Genomic DNA, 16,975 nt, shown 5'->3' with positions numbered 1-16,975 from the left:
ACATCTCCATTAGGTTTCTGTGGTATGTGTTACAAAATACTTGGCAAATTATTTCCTATTAAGGTGGTCCCCATGTTCCTGACTACTAATGTTTATATCTTCTGATTCTCCTGCCATGAGACAGCTTCTAATCATAACTTATATAATTATATTACAAACACACAAATACACACACACACACACACACACACACACACACACACACACACACACACACACTGCGGTACCCATCTTGATGTCTCTCATTCCCTTGCTGCCAGTAGAAAAGCAGCCATGTTCACCAAAGTGATCATGGGCCTCTCTTCTTCCCAGCCAACAACAAGGAAAACAACAACTAAAGCTATCAGCCCACTAGCTAGAAAGAATTAAATGCTACCAACAATCATCACAAGGCATCTCCCAAAGTTTCAGTTGAGACCTCCTCACTCCTGGCCAGCTCCTTCATTAATCTTCTGCCATCAACACAAGAGTAAGCTAAGCATGGGATGATTTCTAAACACACAGTTATAAAAGATCAATGTTCTTTTAAGCTACCAGGCTTTCAGTAACCTTTTAACTACTTTTAACTACTTTTAATTACTTTTAACTACTGTAGCATCCATAAATCCAAAACCCTTAAAGAATAAGCAAATCGAGCAATTTTCATTTTGATAAGATTCCTCATGGTCCCAAATAAGCTTTTAAAACTATTATTCTGTTGGTAAGCAAGAGGCCTCAGTGTGTAAAGGTTCTAGCTGCTAACCCTCATCAACCTGGGTGTATTTTTTTAAAGCAAATTTTTTATTATTTTCTTTACATTTCAAATGTTATCCCCTTTCCTAGTTTCCCCTCCAAAAATCCCCTATGCCCTCCCCACTTTCCCTGCTCACCAACCCACCCAAAGCAAATCCTTAGATACAACTTGACCTCAAATGTTGTGATAGGAGGCCCAAAAATCTATATCAACAATGAGTAACTTGTGTACAACTAAATTTTAAGAAATGCTAATTCTAAAAGAGGATTCTACCTTGAACTCTTTAAGTATGAACATTTCACAATACAATGTGGTAAAGTTTTGTCCTCTCATTAAAAAAAAATATATCCCCCAGCACTCGGGAGGCAGAGGCAGGCAGATTTCTGAGTTTGAGGCCAGCCTGGTCTACAGAGTGAGTTCCAGGACAGCCAGGGGCTATACAAAGAAACCCTGTCTGGAAAAACCAAATATATATATATATTTTTTTTTTTCCCCTAGAAGACAATTTCTACTTTCAGATAATATGATTTCAGATTCAAAGAACTATGAAAATCCGAGTTGACAACCCTTCTTTCTCTTTTAGTACCTATCTTCGGTTGAACTCTTCTGATCACTACTGCCTTCTACACTTGCAGTCAAAGCATGGTGTTTGTTTCTCCTGGAACCACTTCGAAATAAATCGACTGCAGTTTTCAACGTTTCTTCATCCACAACAAATACATCTTTATAAAGAAGTTCATATAATATAGCTGAAGGAAGACAAAAAGCCAAAATCCCAATTGTCAAAATAAGACTCTTCATATCATTCATAACCCAACATATAAGTTCCAAAGGTACCAACAATGTTTTATAACTTTAAAGACTGATAACAAATCATCTGAAACCACACATCTATATTTATAAAAGCCCTTCATATACCTTGACAAATTCCTGCAGTTGATTGAAATTCTTTTGAATATACAGAATCATAATGGCCATTATTTGAATAACAGAGAATAATCTGAAGAAAAACAGAATTATGTTAGTGTTAACATCTTACATTCATAAAAACTAAGTTGGTAATTAGCAGCTGATAATAAATGGAATTTTATTCTTAGAAGACATTTAATCTTGATTTGGAACATATAATTTATAGATCATAATAAAATTTTAACTTTTAAATATCAAGACTGAAAACACCTAAGGTTATACTACGAACCCCAATCACATTCCTAAAATGCAGTAAATGAGTTCTGCATTAAGATGAGAACTTTCACAAATTCAATAATTGAACAAAACAGAAAATCGATGTCAGAAGTGTTTTAATTTCTCAGAATTATTGGAAAAAATATGTAGAATATTTCAATGTCCAAATATCCAAAATTTAGACAGGAGGAAAAGAACAGACACCAGACAATTTGTTTAAAAGGCTGAGAAAGTCATAGCAGTGAATAGAAAAATGTAAGAATATACCATGAAGATAGAGCACTTTCAGATTTAAATTGCTGATATGGACTATGGATACAGAAACAAAAGGTTATCTTCTGCCTGGAGGTGGTGGCGCACGCCTTTAATCCTAGTACTTGGTAGGCAGAGGCAGGCGGATTTCTGAGTTCAAGGCCAGCCTGGTCTACAGAGTGAGTTCCAGGACAGCCAGGGCTACACAGAGAAAGCCTGTCTCGAAAAAACAAAACAAAAAAGTTCTTTTCTTAGCTGATTCCTTCAATTTGCAGCAGTTTACAAAACAATTTCAGAGCCATGTTTACTAAATAAAACTTTTCAGTTTTCTTTGATGAAATTTCTTCGTGTAACAAATCTAAACACTTTTAATACTTTTGTTTAAAAATCTGTTTTGAACCAAGCATGAGTGAAAGAGCAATTCCAAGAGAAAATCAAAACAAGAACCTCTCAGCTATAGATGCAGTTTAGTCTTCTCACACTTGTCTAGCATTCTCAAAGCCCTGGATTCAACTTACATCACTACACAGTAAGGGTTTAAAAAAACAGATTGGAGCTGGGCGTGGTGGCGCACGCCTTTAATCCCAGCACTTGGGGGGCAGAAGCAGGTGAATTTCTGAGTTCCAGGCCAGCCTGGTCTCCAGAGTGAGTTCCAGGACAGCCAGGGCTACACAGAGAAACCCTGTCTCGAAAAAACTATTAAAAAAAAAAAAAAAAAAAAAAAAAAAAAACTAAAAAAAAAAACCTAAAAAAAAAAAAAGAAAAAGATTGGTGGGGCTGGAGAGATGGCTCAGTGGTTAAGAGCACTGACTGCTCCTCCAGAGGTTCTGAGTTCAAATCCCAGCAACCACTGGTGGCTTCACAACCATCTCTAATAGGATCTGATGCCTCTTCTGATGTGTCTGAAGACAGCTACTGTATACTCATATACATAAAATAGATAATTTTTTTTAAAAAAGTAGCTAATACCAATGAGGACAGCAGGCTAGAGAAGGAACAGTTACTTACATAAAATATTACCAGTTACACAATAATCAGGTTATTCACTAGCACAATGCCACTGCACTGGGCTTCAAGACTATGGTTACAGTTTCACTAATTAAGTCAAAAGGGTTATTTCTAAATATTGGGGTAAGCTGGCATCATCTTAGCATTCATCTCCCTACCTTGTCTTCAAAGCCATTATCTGTGACTTGAGTTGGTGGCTTTCCAGGATAACGATAAATAATGAAATCTCGACTATACAGATAGAAAACAAAGGTAGATGGGAAGAGATTTAGTATAAATGAAATAGCCTTTTAACTTTTCTTAATTTCCCCATGAAGTGTTAACAGCAAAATATAATGTGGCAATTTGAAGGATCATTCAACTACTAACTAAAAGTTTTGCCCCACACTTTAACATTACAAGTGAAACTGTGCAGGGCAAAGTGACACAGGCCTTTACTCTTAGCACTTGGGAAGCAGAAGCAAGCAGATCTTTGTGAGGTCGAGACCAGCCTGGTCTATACAAAGCTAGTCCAGGACAGCCAGAGTTTGTTACACAGAGAAACCCTGTCTCAAAGGACCAGGAACACATTGCCTTAATGACAACATATAAAAAATATTAAGTATTTAAAAAGTTTTAGAAGATAGCTATTCTAATTTCCTACAGGAAATATTACCAGTTCAGCATTTTCAGTCTCTTAGTTTGTCTAAAGGCAAGATCTTGTTGTATAGTCCAGTGTGGTTTTGAAATCAAGATTGTCTTGCCGCTGCCTCCCTGCTCAGTGCTAGCTAGTATCATAGCCATGTCCCAATAACATACCTGCCTACCTTTTAAACAGCCATAAATTCAAACCGGGCGTGGTGGGGCACACCTTTAATCCCACCACTCCCGAGGCAGAGGCGGGCGAATTTGGAACTACAGAGTGAGTTCCAAGACAGTCAGGGCTATATAGAAAAACCAAAAACAAAAACAAAAACAAACAAACAGCCACAAATTCTAGGACAGAACTAATAACAAGGTCATCCACCCCAAAACTGTTATCAAATAGATTTAGCTTAACCCTTTTTATCCTACATTATTAAGTTATTAACTCTCAAATTTAATGAGTTCTAAAAGGATTCTGACAGACATCATTTCCATTCATATTTATACATTCCCTCTTACATTCTACCTTTGGTCCCTTTATTTGATACAACTTACTTATAAATTAGAGAAAGAGCTTTTAGTTCCAGCTGGCCAGCACTCTCCTAAATATAAAGAGTTTTGAAAAGCATTTTAGAACTATTAAGTAGTATTCAGCATGAATTTTAGAAAATTAAGATAGCTACTCCATAATATAAACAATTCAAAATAATGAACCCATAGCTCTTCTTAGCCATAAAAGCATAAAAGTGTAACTTATTTTTAAAAAGATAGCAGAATATTTAGTAAATGTCTATTTAAGTAAAAACCAATTAACAAAAATTTCTATATTATGAGTTTGATTACCACAACAAAAAAATAACTACTAATTGGAAACTTTGACTTTTAAAAAAAAAATAATAGCTGGGCAGTGGTGGCGTAAACCTTTAGTACCAGCACTTGGGAGGCAGAGGCAGGCGGATTTATGAGTTCAAGGTCAGCCTGGTCTACAGAGTTCCAGGATAACCCGGGCTATACAGAGAAACCCTGTCTTATAAATAAATAAATAAATAAATAAATAAAATCTCAGTAACATTACCACCTTTCTTTCCCACTTAAGTGAAAAAGTTTTATTTAAACACTGTCCATTTCCCAATCAGTGTATATTCTCAGGAGACCATAGAAACACTAAACACAATTCTCAATATTCAACACAAAACAGGCCATTGCATGTTACATTATTTCCCTTGATACAGTTTTGAGTCGTTATAGCCATAGATGTATTTATGTTTAGGTAATTATTTCAAACAACTATGAAGATGATATTTGAACTTACCTTGGGATCTCCCAACCGTTCCAGATATTTCTCAAAAGATCCCTCCACATACTTCAAAAACAAAACAAACTTGACTTAGCCAAATCATAGCATTATGGCAATCCAATTATATTCTACACTTATCACCATCTCACAAGAGATTTTTCCTTTCATTTGAGATGATAATATACTTCTCTTGGATTTCAGACCCAAGACAAATGTTTTTAACATACCAAAGAGAACCTGGCCTGCAGGTTCTCCCTGCATCCCTCAGACCTTAACCTGTTACAGAGGATGGCTGGCATACCCTGCCCTCCATGCTGAACTTAACAACCCAGTGGCTGAGTTTCCCTCTCACCCAGTTGCTCTTCACTATATAATCTAGAACTTTTGTCTCACTTCCCATTTCTCCACAACTCTCTGAGCAAGTCTCTTTTCCTCTTTCTGCACCACCCCCCATCTCTGTCTACACAGTGCAATCCTTTTCTCTTCCCTTCCCCTCCCCTCCCCCTCTGGCACTGGCTTGCTCAAACTCTCCCTCTCTACCCACTTTCAATCTCCACTTCACTAACCCCCTCCTGTGAGGTCTGAGAACTAGCTCTAGAGCTGCCACCAATAATTTGACTTGAACTGGCTCATTTTGTCAGCTGAGATAACTTATGAACTATCATGCATTAATGGGAGTAACTTAAAATAGGGCAAATTTTGACCCTGAAACTACCTTACTGTAGTAAGTGACATTGAAGATAATGAATTTATCTAACACACCCATAGGTGTCCTTGGGCCCTACTAGTTTTCCAAAAAAAAAAAAGACAGGCTGGTATAAACAAAGCATAAACTTTACCTGAGGGGATGGAAGAGCAGGCTTTTAACAGGGTGTTTTACACATCTTTTGTTAGTCAAAATATGGTCAGGGAAGCTACACCCTTAATTTACAAGTTTGTTTAAAATGCAGAAATCTGAAGCCTCAGCACAAAGGTACAGCATCAGAATTCATAGTTTAACAAAAGCTCCACTGTTATCTCTAAGCACAAAATACTAGAGTTAGGCTGCTGGGGAACATAGCTTTGCATTTCAATGCCAACAGTGCTATTTCTCCCAGGGGAGAAGAAGACTATAATCAACAAAATTTAAAGAAGCATTTACAGGATTTTAAGTCACTGTAGAGAAGATTAAAAACAAATCCCAAGGGCAGTAAATTGATATACAGACAAAAGAATCAAGTAGTAAATAGGCACATGATACAAGCTTAAAATCTAACCTGGACACTTCACTTAACAAAAATTAAGCTACTTAATGTATACAAAAATGTTCTATAAAGGTTGTTTTCAAGTCAAACATAGGGGCAGAGTTTCAATTTCCACAATTTATAATATTAAGACTAACGAAGATTTTCTTATGACTAAATTTTACAAGACTATTCAACAAGAAAAGTGGTACAAACAATACAAAATTGTGGTTAAAATATAAATGTTATGGTCTTGGGAATCTGTCTCGGGGGTAGAGGAAGAGGTAAGACTGGGGTTGTTACTTCTTTTAGTCACTGTTGTTCTGACAGTCTGCCTATACTGCTCAGACTGGCCCCACTGGATTCACAACTCATTCAGAATCCAGAGGACTGGGATGAGAGATCAGAGCTGGATTACAAACCTACACCAACAGGCCATTCTTAGTCTTTAATCAGCATAAAGCAATATTTTACTTTGAGGAAGAGGTACAAAAGCATGCTAGCTCTAGCAAGTCAGCTGACATTTAAATAGTTGCTTACTGAAAAAGCATAACTAGGTACTAGTAATTCTTTTTGCCCACTTACTATATACATTACCAACAACTCTCTTCAGTGCATATATTCTACTTACAGACTCAAAAGCTTGTTGGTTTTCCTTCATATATGAGACACAAGCTCTCCTGATCTGTAAATGATGGATCTGGCTGTGAAACAACTATAAAAAAAAAAGACTAGCTCACTGCCATGTCATTTCAAATAGACGTTCCTAAATTAAGACAATGAATTAGACACAAGTTTCCTAAACTAGAGCACATGTTGGAAACAGAGAAATTAAGTGCAGCTGCTACTACACCTGATCTTAGGCAAAGGCAAAGAAGCCATGCCTCCTTATGTTAAAAAATGGTCATCTTTATTGAGATTAAGGGCTAATGACTCTATCCTGGACTTTCAACCTCAACTTTCAACTTGTAAGGGTACAAGCTATAAATCGTTTTCTTATGCATAAACAAAGGAGTAGGGCATGCTTACCAAGGACTGAGATTAATTTCAATATTTTCCTTAACCTCACATTAATGTACCCCTCCCCGATTACAAACTGGCAATGAAAAGCAAAAAAAAAAAAAAAAAAAAAAAAAGTAGCCACAGGAGAACCGTATTTGCTCTAATCAACAACAGCACAGTATTCCAATCTGTACTTCTCAAGGCCTGGATACTTTCACTAAGAAACAGAAAATACATACTTGTTTCTTTCATTACTCTACAGATTGAACTACTGGACCACACCACATCTCACCCTGAAATCTTAAAACAAAACATCATCCATTTGTCACACTTATATTTACCTGCTCGGAAATAGCACGAAAGAGGCAAGAGGCATCCTTGGCAACCACCTTTCGAAACAGCCCTAAACTGCCTAAATATTCATCCATTGATGCCTCATTCAAAGACTTCTGGCCGCAGTACTTTTTCCATCCTTTTTGCATTGTGCATGGGATGATGAGAAAGGTAGAGAGGGGTGGAAAAGAGGAAAACACAGAATGCAGGTAAGAATAGGCAGTGGCCACAAGTACTGGAGCTTGTGTAGGCAGGTATCCGAAGCAGCTCAAGGTCTAGGCAGAAGGCAGTTGCTGCAGAATCTTGGCACTTCCCAGAAGCACAAGCAAGAGGCTGACTGGCGCAGGACAAGACAGGACCCTGTGGAAACACAAAAACGAAGAGCAGATGCTCCAAAGAGTAAGAAACTCGAGAAGACAATGCAGGAAGAAGGGAAACAGTTACAGAAAGGTGGGACCACAAAATCAGCTCAAGGCATAAAGAGGGACTAAGCAGCTGAACTCTGGAAATCTAAAGAGCTCCGGAAAGCTACTTCAAGAGGCAGCAAAGGAAATTACAAAAAGACTCACGTGTGTAAAACAGCCTACTCCACACAAAGAGCTTTGAGATCACTCCCTGAATTCCCAAAAGGTTTCTGTCCTACAGGTGCCCACCAGAGTTTCAGGGAAGTAGGGGTGGGGGAGTTATTTAACTAGTTCGCTTTAGTATTTAAGAACACCTTTTTTAAAAGACAAAGAAAAGGGGCGGGACCTCCATCTGTTGGAACAAAGACTCTCAAGCAACTGCTTGCCTATTTCAGCTAAGATAATAAAATCAAGTAATTTAATTCTAGATAAAATTGTCTACTAAGATCACTAATAATTAGTCCATTAATTACGCCAGGAAACTCCAATTCTTGCGGAATGTCAGGTTAATTCATACTACTACTAAAAACAGAGAAGTGAAAACAAAGAGTGAGATATGGCTCAGCGGTTGTACTGTACAGCACACGCTGTAAAGGACTTCCCAGCACCAATGTCCCTCCAGTATCCATGTGCATCTGCACCCACATGTGCATACCCTCAAAAGCAAAGATATTTAAAAATAAATCTTTACAATGTGTAAAATTGAATCAGCACAAAATATCTTACACAGAAACTGTCAAAAATGCAATTTAAATTTTGTGGGGTTTTTTGATGGCATATTGACATGTTGGACATGTTAGGTGTGTTTTAAAATGTTACCAGGGTACTTTGCCAGGGAAAAGGTACTCTGAATCATGGGTCAGGGACAGGAGCATTATTTCTATTATTTCATTCTGGCATCAAGCATCTTATTTTTATTTAAAATGCCAGAATACAACCTCCTTCAAGGTGTTTAAAAAAAAGGTTTAGAGACATGAAGAATGGATACAGCCTGTACACTAGTACATTAAATACCAGAACCACAAATAAAGGAATAAATGAGTCAAATCATGCTTTTTCTGTTGGTCTGACGATAAACTTGTATTTTTCCATTTGTACAATGTTTTCACACTAAATTAAATATCTACACAGGTCTAATTACAAAAAACAATAAAGGTATACTGTAAATAAAGAAAAAACTGGACTTTATAGAGATGTTTTGATGTAAAGCTTTTTTATCTTTTTTGTTTTTGGTTTTTTTGTTTTTCGAGACAGGGTTTCTCTGTGTAGCCCTGGGTGTCCTGGAACTCACTCCATAGACCAGGCTGGCCTCCAACTCAGAAATCCGCCTGTCTCTGCCTCCTGAGGGCTGGGATTAAAGGTGTGTGCCACCACTGCCTGGCAGCAGCTATTTATCTTACTCTTGGATACTTCAGTCTATAAGGAAAATCATGGATCATTACTTATAAATTATGGATGAAATAAAATCATGGTAGATATAGAATAAAACCTCGACTTTCCTTACCATTCAGTTTTCATATTTTTTTTTCTAAAGAAACTAGAATTTTTTTTTTGCAAAAGTTCTGGGACGACCAATTCACTAAGAACAACAAATTAAAGCTTACAGTTAAGTCGATTTTGTCATATTCTACAAATAAAGACAAAATACAAATTGTTTACATCTACTGAACATTAAACATGAATATAAAACTTCAACAAATACTATTAATATACTTCCAAGGGAAAGGGCCAGGAAGATAATCAGAATATAAGCAAAACCTAGAAACAAAGATGAGAAAGACAAGAAAAAGAGAAGTACACACTAAGAAAACAAACAACAGACAGATATAAAGAAGTCATTTTATTTTTGACAAAGTAACAAAGGCAATACAATAGATAATAAAATATTTATATCAGATAGTTCAAGAATCAATCATTCATAATGCAAAAAGTAGCCCTAGACCTGAATCTCACATCTTGTTTTCTTAATTCATGCAAAGCAGACCAGATCTAGATGTCAAATCAAAGCTTTATTCATCCTTCACCAGCTGCCTCCCAAGAAGGGGTTAAGGCAGCAAGAGAGAACCTGCAAGGGAGCCTCCCTAGGCCCTTTGTACTGTAGAGTTTAACTTCTGAACTACAATTATTTGGAAATCAATGTGTAAAAGTTCTTTAAAATGTCTTAAGGAAAAACATTCAAGACCCATAGGATAGGCAAAATTATTTTTAAAAAGCATACAGATTGAACTTTTACAAAATTAACTTTTGTTCTGAGTTACAAATGAGGATAAGAATAGCTGCATATCACATGTCTCAAAAGAATGTATTGAAAATATACATTTAAAAACTACTGCTGAGCATGGTGGCGCATCCCAGCACTTGGGAGGCAGAGGCAGAGGCAGGCAGATTTCTGAGTTCGAGGCCAGCCTGGTCTACAAAGTGAGTTCCAGAAAAGCCAAGACTACACAGAGAAACCCTGTTTGGGGGGGGGAGGGAACACCCTACTGTAAGTGGATTGGGGGTGTAGCTCAGTTGATAGCCTTGTCTTCGATGATAGAGAGCCTGAGTTTCACCCTCAGCACCACATAAATCCGGCACAGCAGCGCAAAGCAGTGATCTCAGCTCTTGGGTGGTAGACGTAGGATTTCACGAGTCCACAATCACCAGAGGCTACATAATGAGTTTGAGACTATTTTCTACTTCAAAAATAATGTCAACAATAAACAATCCCATTTTTTAAATGGGCAAAATATTTTAGTATGTTTTCCTAAAGGTAAATGGAGGGGAGCTATCAATGTACTAGCTGGCAGAGTGCCCCTCTTGTGTGCATTATCCCAGCTTTGAGAGCTAGCTTTGAGAGAACAGGATGTCTCAGGTTATTCTCTATTAAAGACTGTTTCAGGCCAGCCTGGGCTAGACTCTGTCAATAAAAAGGAGGGGAGGAGTAAAAATGGCTACTAAGTAGTTAATTGTTCAGTATGATTAGCTATTAGGGAAATTAAAATCACAATGAGACAATTACACACCTACTGGGATGGCTACATAAAAAGCATGAATGAATTGTGGAGAAACTAGCCCTAAAGAGCCAGATGCAAAAGGTGCGATTCCAAAACACAGGACTCTATTTAATGAAATATGCCAAAGTGGCAAATCTAGATAGAAAGCAGATTAGTAGTTACAGGGGGCTGTGGTGCAGTCATTGGCAACAATCTAACACAATCTTTTTAGAATGATAAAAATCTGAAAATCTCCTAATGGTTTCACTAAATATTACTAAATTATACTCTTGTTTTTTGACAGGGGTTCTCTATGTAAGTCTGACTGTCCTGAAACTCCTTTTGTGAACCAGGCTGGCCTCGAACTCAGAGATCCATCTACTTGCCTCTGTGTCCCAAATGCTGCCAAATTATGCTTTTTTTTCTTTATTATTTTGTTTTTTCAAGACAGGGTTTCTCTGTATAGCCCTGGCTGTCCTGGAACTCACTCTGTACACCAGGCTGGCCTAGAACTCAGAAATCTGCCTGCCTCTGCCTCCCGAGTGCTGGGATTAAAGGCGTGTGCCACCATGCCCGGCGGTTATGCTATTATCATTAGAGGGAGAATCAAATTATATTCTACCTTTTGATTTAAGCAATTCTAGTAATTCGAATGTGCTATTCCACTGTTTTGATTTGCAGTTGGGGGTGGGGGGCATAACACTAAGAACCTTTTAATATGTTTTTCAGCCATTTGGATTTGGTTTTAAGGTTTTGGGGGTTGGTTTTTTTGTAGTTCACCTCCGACTCAACATCAAAACAAGGACCTTGATCATACTAGACATATGTTCTATCACTGTCCTAAACCTCTTGGGCCAGTTTTTTGAAATTTTAAAAATATTTATTTATTATTATATGAAAGTACACTGTAGCTGTCGTCAGACACACCAGAAGAGGGCATCAGATCTTGTTACAGGTGGTTGTGAGCCACCATGTGGTTGCTGGGATTTGAACTCAGGACCTTCAGAAGGGCAGTCAGTACTCTTAACAGTTGAGCCATTTCACCAGCCCAGAATTTCATTTTTTTTGTATTATTGACCACAATTAATCATCTGGGTATAACAGTTCACCCAGACAGTCAATAAAAATATATATATATATAAATAAATAAATCTTTGGACCAGAGTGAACAGGGATTGGGTGAGCAGAGTTGACCGGAGCATACAGGGCCGACCGAGCAAGCAGAGGTTCTAAAATTAAATTCCCAACAACCACATAAAGGCTCACAACCATCTGTATAACTACAGTGTACTCACATACACAAAATAAATAAATTTTTTCTTTTTTTTCTTTTTTTTTTTTTGGTTTTTCGAGACAGGATTTCTCTGTATAGCCCTGGCTGTCCTGGAACTCACTCTGTAGACCAGGCTGGCCTCGAACTCAGAAATCCGCCTGCCTCTGCCTCCCGAGTGCTGGGATGAAAGGTGTGCGCCATCACACCCTGTATAAATCTTTAAAAAAGTAATGTTGATACATAAAACAAGAATATCAAAAAACTTAGAAAGCCTCATGCCAAGTGAGAAGACGTATTCAAAAGACTATATACTGCATGACCACATCTATATGACAATTATGAGCCAGGAGTAGTACCACACATCTTTAATCCCATCACTCAAGACAGATCTCTCACAGGCCAGCCTGGTCTACATTGTGAATACCAAGACAAGACAGTCAGAGCTACAGAGTGGGACCCTATCTCTAAACACAATTATGGAAAAGACAAATTTTAACTATTTTAAGAAAAATAGATAAGTTTTTGACAGGAATTAAGAACTGCAGGAAAAGCTGGGTAGGCCAACCTGGTCTACAAAGTGAATTCTAAGACAGCCAAGATTATGTAAAGAAACCCTGTCTCAAAAAAACAGGAGGAGGATGATGCAGGGAAAGGTTACCTACAAAGGGGTGGCTAGAAGAAATGCAGGATGGCAAGTCCATTGTTGTGTTTTCTTGACAGACAGAGTGGTCATATTATCAATTAGCCTGAACTTAGAATACTGGGTAAGAAAAAAATTGCCAAGCTGTACACTCAGGAGGCCAAAAGAGAAGGATACAGGGACACAGATACAGACAATTCAAGGTCAGCATGGGGTACAGTGAAAAGCTATTGCAAATTCTAATATGCTAACTAATATATTTTAAAATTGGTAAATAAAAGGCAGAAAGGATAGAGTTTAAAGTTGAGCTCAATGGGAGAGCCCACATCTAAAAATTATATGTCCAAAATGAGAAGATATGATGATACAATAAAATTCTGGCACTACAAGATAAACAGTTACCCACAGTGAAGTTCAAAGAGACCTAGAAGTATGTAGGCAGAACACTGAAAAAGATCACCAGCACTAAACATAAGGAGGTTACTGAAGTTAAGTGAAAGGCTAAAGAAATTCTCTTAAAACTTTTATGTTAAAACAGGAGGTATATATCCTCCCAAAGACACAACTTTAGTCATAAATTTCTTCACAGAAAAAACAGAAATTAATAAAACAATGAGAGCTGGGGATAGCTGTCAATTGGTACTGTGTGAATAGCATAAATGAAATGAAGCCCTGGGTTCAGACTCTAGTACCACATAAACTGGACATAGTGCCACATGCCTTTTATGCAGTAAAGGCAAAAGAATAAGTAGTTTAAGGTCATCTTCAGTGGCAAATCAAGTTAAAGGCCAGCCTAGGGTACCTGAGACCCTGTCAGAAAAAACAAATAAAGATAGAAAGTCAGGTGAAAAATTACCATGCCAAAAATGGATAACCAAAAATAAATTTCTAGACACCAAAAGTCTACTGAGTAAATCAAAAAGAGAAAAGAAACCTTGAGAAAATAAAATGTAATGTAAATAACATGTACGTAATAAAATATCTATCAAACAAAATTAAAGGGACATATAGGAAATAATATAATATAAATGCAAATAATAGTAAACAATAAATGGCTCCTGCCAAACAAAATCTAGGGCTGGAGATACAAGCAAAGGCCCTGGGTTCAATCTCCAGCATCACACCCACACCCACAAAGACACACACAAATCTAAATGACCATCGGTATTTGAATAAATAAGAAAATATAGTGTAATACAATACAACACTATTCAATCTTTTAAACGCAGAAACCCTATCATTTCTGGCAACTTGAACAAATGTTTTCGAATCTTGAGTATTAGTATAAGTGAAATAGAGTAGGCACAAATGTATGACATATTTGGAGTCTAAAAAAGTTGAAATCGTAGAGACAATAATTACCAGAGTTTGCACCCAGAATAGTTAATGGAGAATAGGAAGTCAATTAAATGGCACAAAATGTTATCTTTGTTAAAAGGCATGTTTGAGATATAGTAAACATCAGGATGAGCAGTTGATAACATACACTTAATTATCACCATACATTTCACATATTTCACCATAAAAATAATAGGTAAAAGAAAGGATAAATTAGCTTGATTTAAATCATTGCACATTGCATGCAGGTCAATATGACATACTCTAAAATGTATAAATACTTGTAATCAAAAATATTAATTCTGTCGGAGTGGTGGTGCACGCCTTTAATCCCAGCACTTGGGAGGCAGAGGCAGGCGGATTTCTGAGTTTGAAGCCAGCCTGGTCTACAGAGTGAGTTCCAGGACAGCCAGGGCTACACTGAGAAACCCTGTCTCGAAAAAAAACAAAACAAAACAAAACAAAACAAAACAAAAAAAAAATATATATATATTAATTCTAAGTTTCACCATTTAGGCCTATAAATGATATTCAAGTTCAAAAGAACTTGAGTATACTATAAAACACACAAAATACATAAAATAATATAACTATAACTAAAACTAACTTTTGATGTTTGCAAAATTGTTATAAAATTGCATATTAGGATATATGCACAAGAGATATATCAGAAATGTATATGTAAAGTATATGTTACAGTTAACGTAGTAAAATGGGATTTTTTTTTTAAGATCTATGGTCCAGAGGCTGGTGAGAAGGCTCAGCAGTTAAGAGCACTGTCTGCTCTTCCAAAGGTCCTGAGTTCAAATCCCAGCAACCACATGGTGGCTCACAACCATCCATAACAAAAATCTGATGCCCTCTTCTGAAGTGTCTGAAGACAGCTACAGCGTACACACATATAATAAATAAATCAATCAATAAATAAATAAAATCTATGGACCAAATCTTAGATTACATTTCTATGTAATAGAAAGCAATTTTAAGGGATGGAGAGATGGTTCAGCAGTTAAGAGCACTGACTGCTCTTCCAGAGGACCCATAATTCCCAGCAACCACATGGTGGGTCACAACCACCTGTAACAGGATCCAATGCCCTCTTCTGGTATGCATGAGAACAGAGAACTCATATACATTAAATAATTTTTAAAAGTACTTTTAAAAAGTAACTAAAAGCAACTAAAAGCTGTAACTTTAAAAAAAATCCAAAAGCTTACAATTATTGTATAGTTAAAAAAATGCAGGATTCAAGGCAAAAGGCTGTTTTCATAAGCAAACTGTCACCTCTGGAGTCTTTCAAGTACAGAATTCAGCACAGAATTCAGATTAATGTTAAAAACTCTGTCAAGTAAAAATTGAAATACCTTGACTTAAAACCCCACATTAAATATAAAATACCACAAAGTCATATTCAGAAATATTACCACACATAACAAGGGCATAATTCATAGATAATTAAATCTACATTGCATGTTCTAACAGTTCAGTATTAAGAAATAGGAAGCCTGGAACTTTTTCTAGCATCTGAATTTGAATAGATTCTCTAAGAGTAGCCATTCAAGCCACAAAGTCATTAAAAAGGTTAAGTGGGCCAGGGGGTGGTGGGGCATGCCTTTAATCACAGCACTTAGAAGACAGAGGTAGACAGATCTCTGTGAATTCAAGGCCAGCCTGAACTACAGCACGAGTTCCAGGACAGCCAGGGCTGTAACATAGAGAAACCCTACATCACCCAAAGATAAAATAAATGAATAAAATAAGGCTAAGTGACCAACATAAACTTTACATCTCAATTTTTTCTCAAATGAGAGAAAAGTTGTTTTAAAAAGACCTATGAAACATTAAGATTCTATTTCTTTTAAAAATAATCCTCCATTGGGGGCCCTGTGTTCCATCCAATAGCTGACTGTGAGCATCCACTTCTGTGTTTGCCAGGATAGCATTTGAAATGTAAATGAAGAAAATACCTAATAAAAAAGTTGGAAAAAAAATTCCATCTCTGGAAGTGAATAAAACCTTTTCTAAAATCTTAGTGGAGAGTTGGTGAAAAGCCTGTGAATATAACTTAGTAGTTTTTCAATGACTTGAGCTGGTGGCCTACCAAGCACATAAAAATGCTATAGATGGTAGGTACAATGTGACAGTAAACTTAAAACTGAGGTGGTGACAAGGGATCACTGTGGCTCACTGGCCAGCCACTCTTAGCCTAGTTAATGAAGTTCTGGCCAGTGAGAAACCATCCTAGAGGTGGATGGTATTTAAGGATTAAACCCTGAGTTTGTTTTCTGACCTCCTCAGGCACAGGTATGCATACAAATACGTACAAGCATAAACAAACTGTTGCCCATATACAATAAAGGCACAATTTCTACTAAGTCTAAACTATGGAGATGTGAACTAACTACTTATACTGTATGTAATTCTCACCAAAATTTTAGCCCAAAGTAGCTTTATCCTGAGTGCATAGTACTTCTCAGGAACCTTTTACAACAGTAAAAATTTAGCATTAGCCCAAATGACAATCAAAAAAATAATTCTGCTAAAACAATGTGAATATGGCCCCGGTAAAGTGTTTAGAACTAGGTACATCTAGTCACTATCATATGTATTGACTGATTTTTTTTACATGTACCTGAAATGTATTATATAGCAGAAGTGCCATCTCCTAAATGCTGGGATTACAGTCAC

At 36.9% G+C, this 16,975-nt stretch overlaps 1 protein-coding gene across 1 annotated transcript in view; it reads right to left on the bottom strand.

Annotated features, from left to right (window-relative positions):
- Positions 1-16,975, bottom strand: part of Alg13 (asparagine-linked glycosylation 13) — a 56,485-nt gene that overhangs the window by 30,322 nt on the left and 9,188 nt on the right. The window contains exons 4-10 of the transcript NR_037145.1: positions 7,666-8,017; positions 6,954-7,037; positions 5,115-5,165; positions 4,358-4,404; positions 3,337-3,409; positions 1,652-1,733; positions 1,320-1,482 (exon numbers count right to left, since the gene is read on the bottom strand). The gene's annotated coding sequence lies outside the window, so the exon portion shown is untranslated. The remainder of the gene's footprint in view (positions 1-1,319; positions 1,483-1,651; positions 1,734-3,336; positions 3,410-4,357; positions 4,405-5,114; positions 5,166-6,953; positions 7,038-7,665; positions 8,018-16,975) is intronic.

Source organism: Mus musculus, chromosome X (genome assembly GCF_000001635.26).
Source record: "Mus musculus strain C57BL/6J chromosome X, GRCm38.p6 C57BL/6J".
Taxonomy (NCBI): Eukaryota; Metazoa; Chordata; class Mammalia; order Rodentia; family Muridae; genus Mus; species Mus musculus.
Note: the sequence above shows the minus strand (reverse complement) of the source record. Positions and strands in the feature narration are given on the sequence as shown.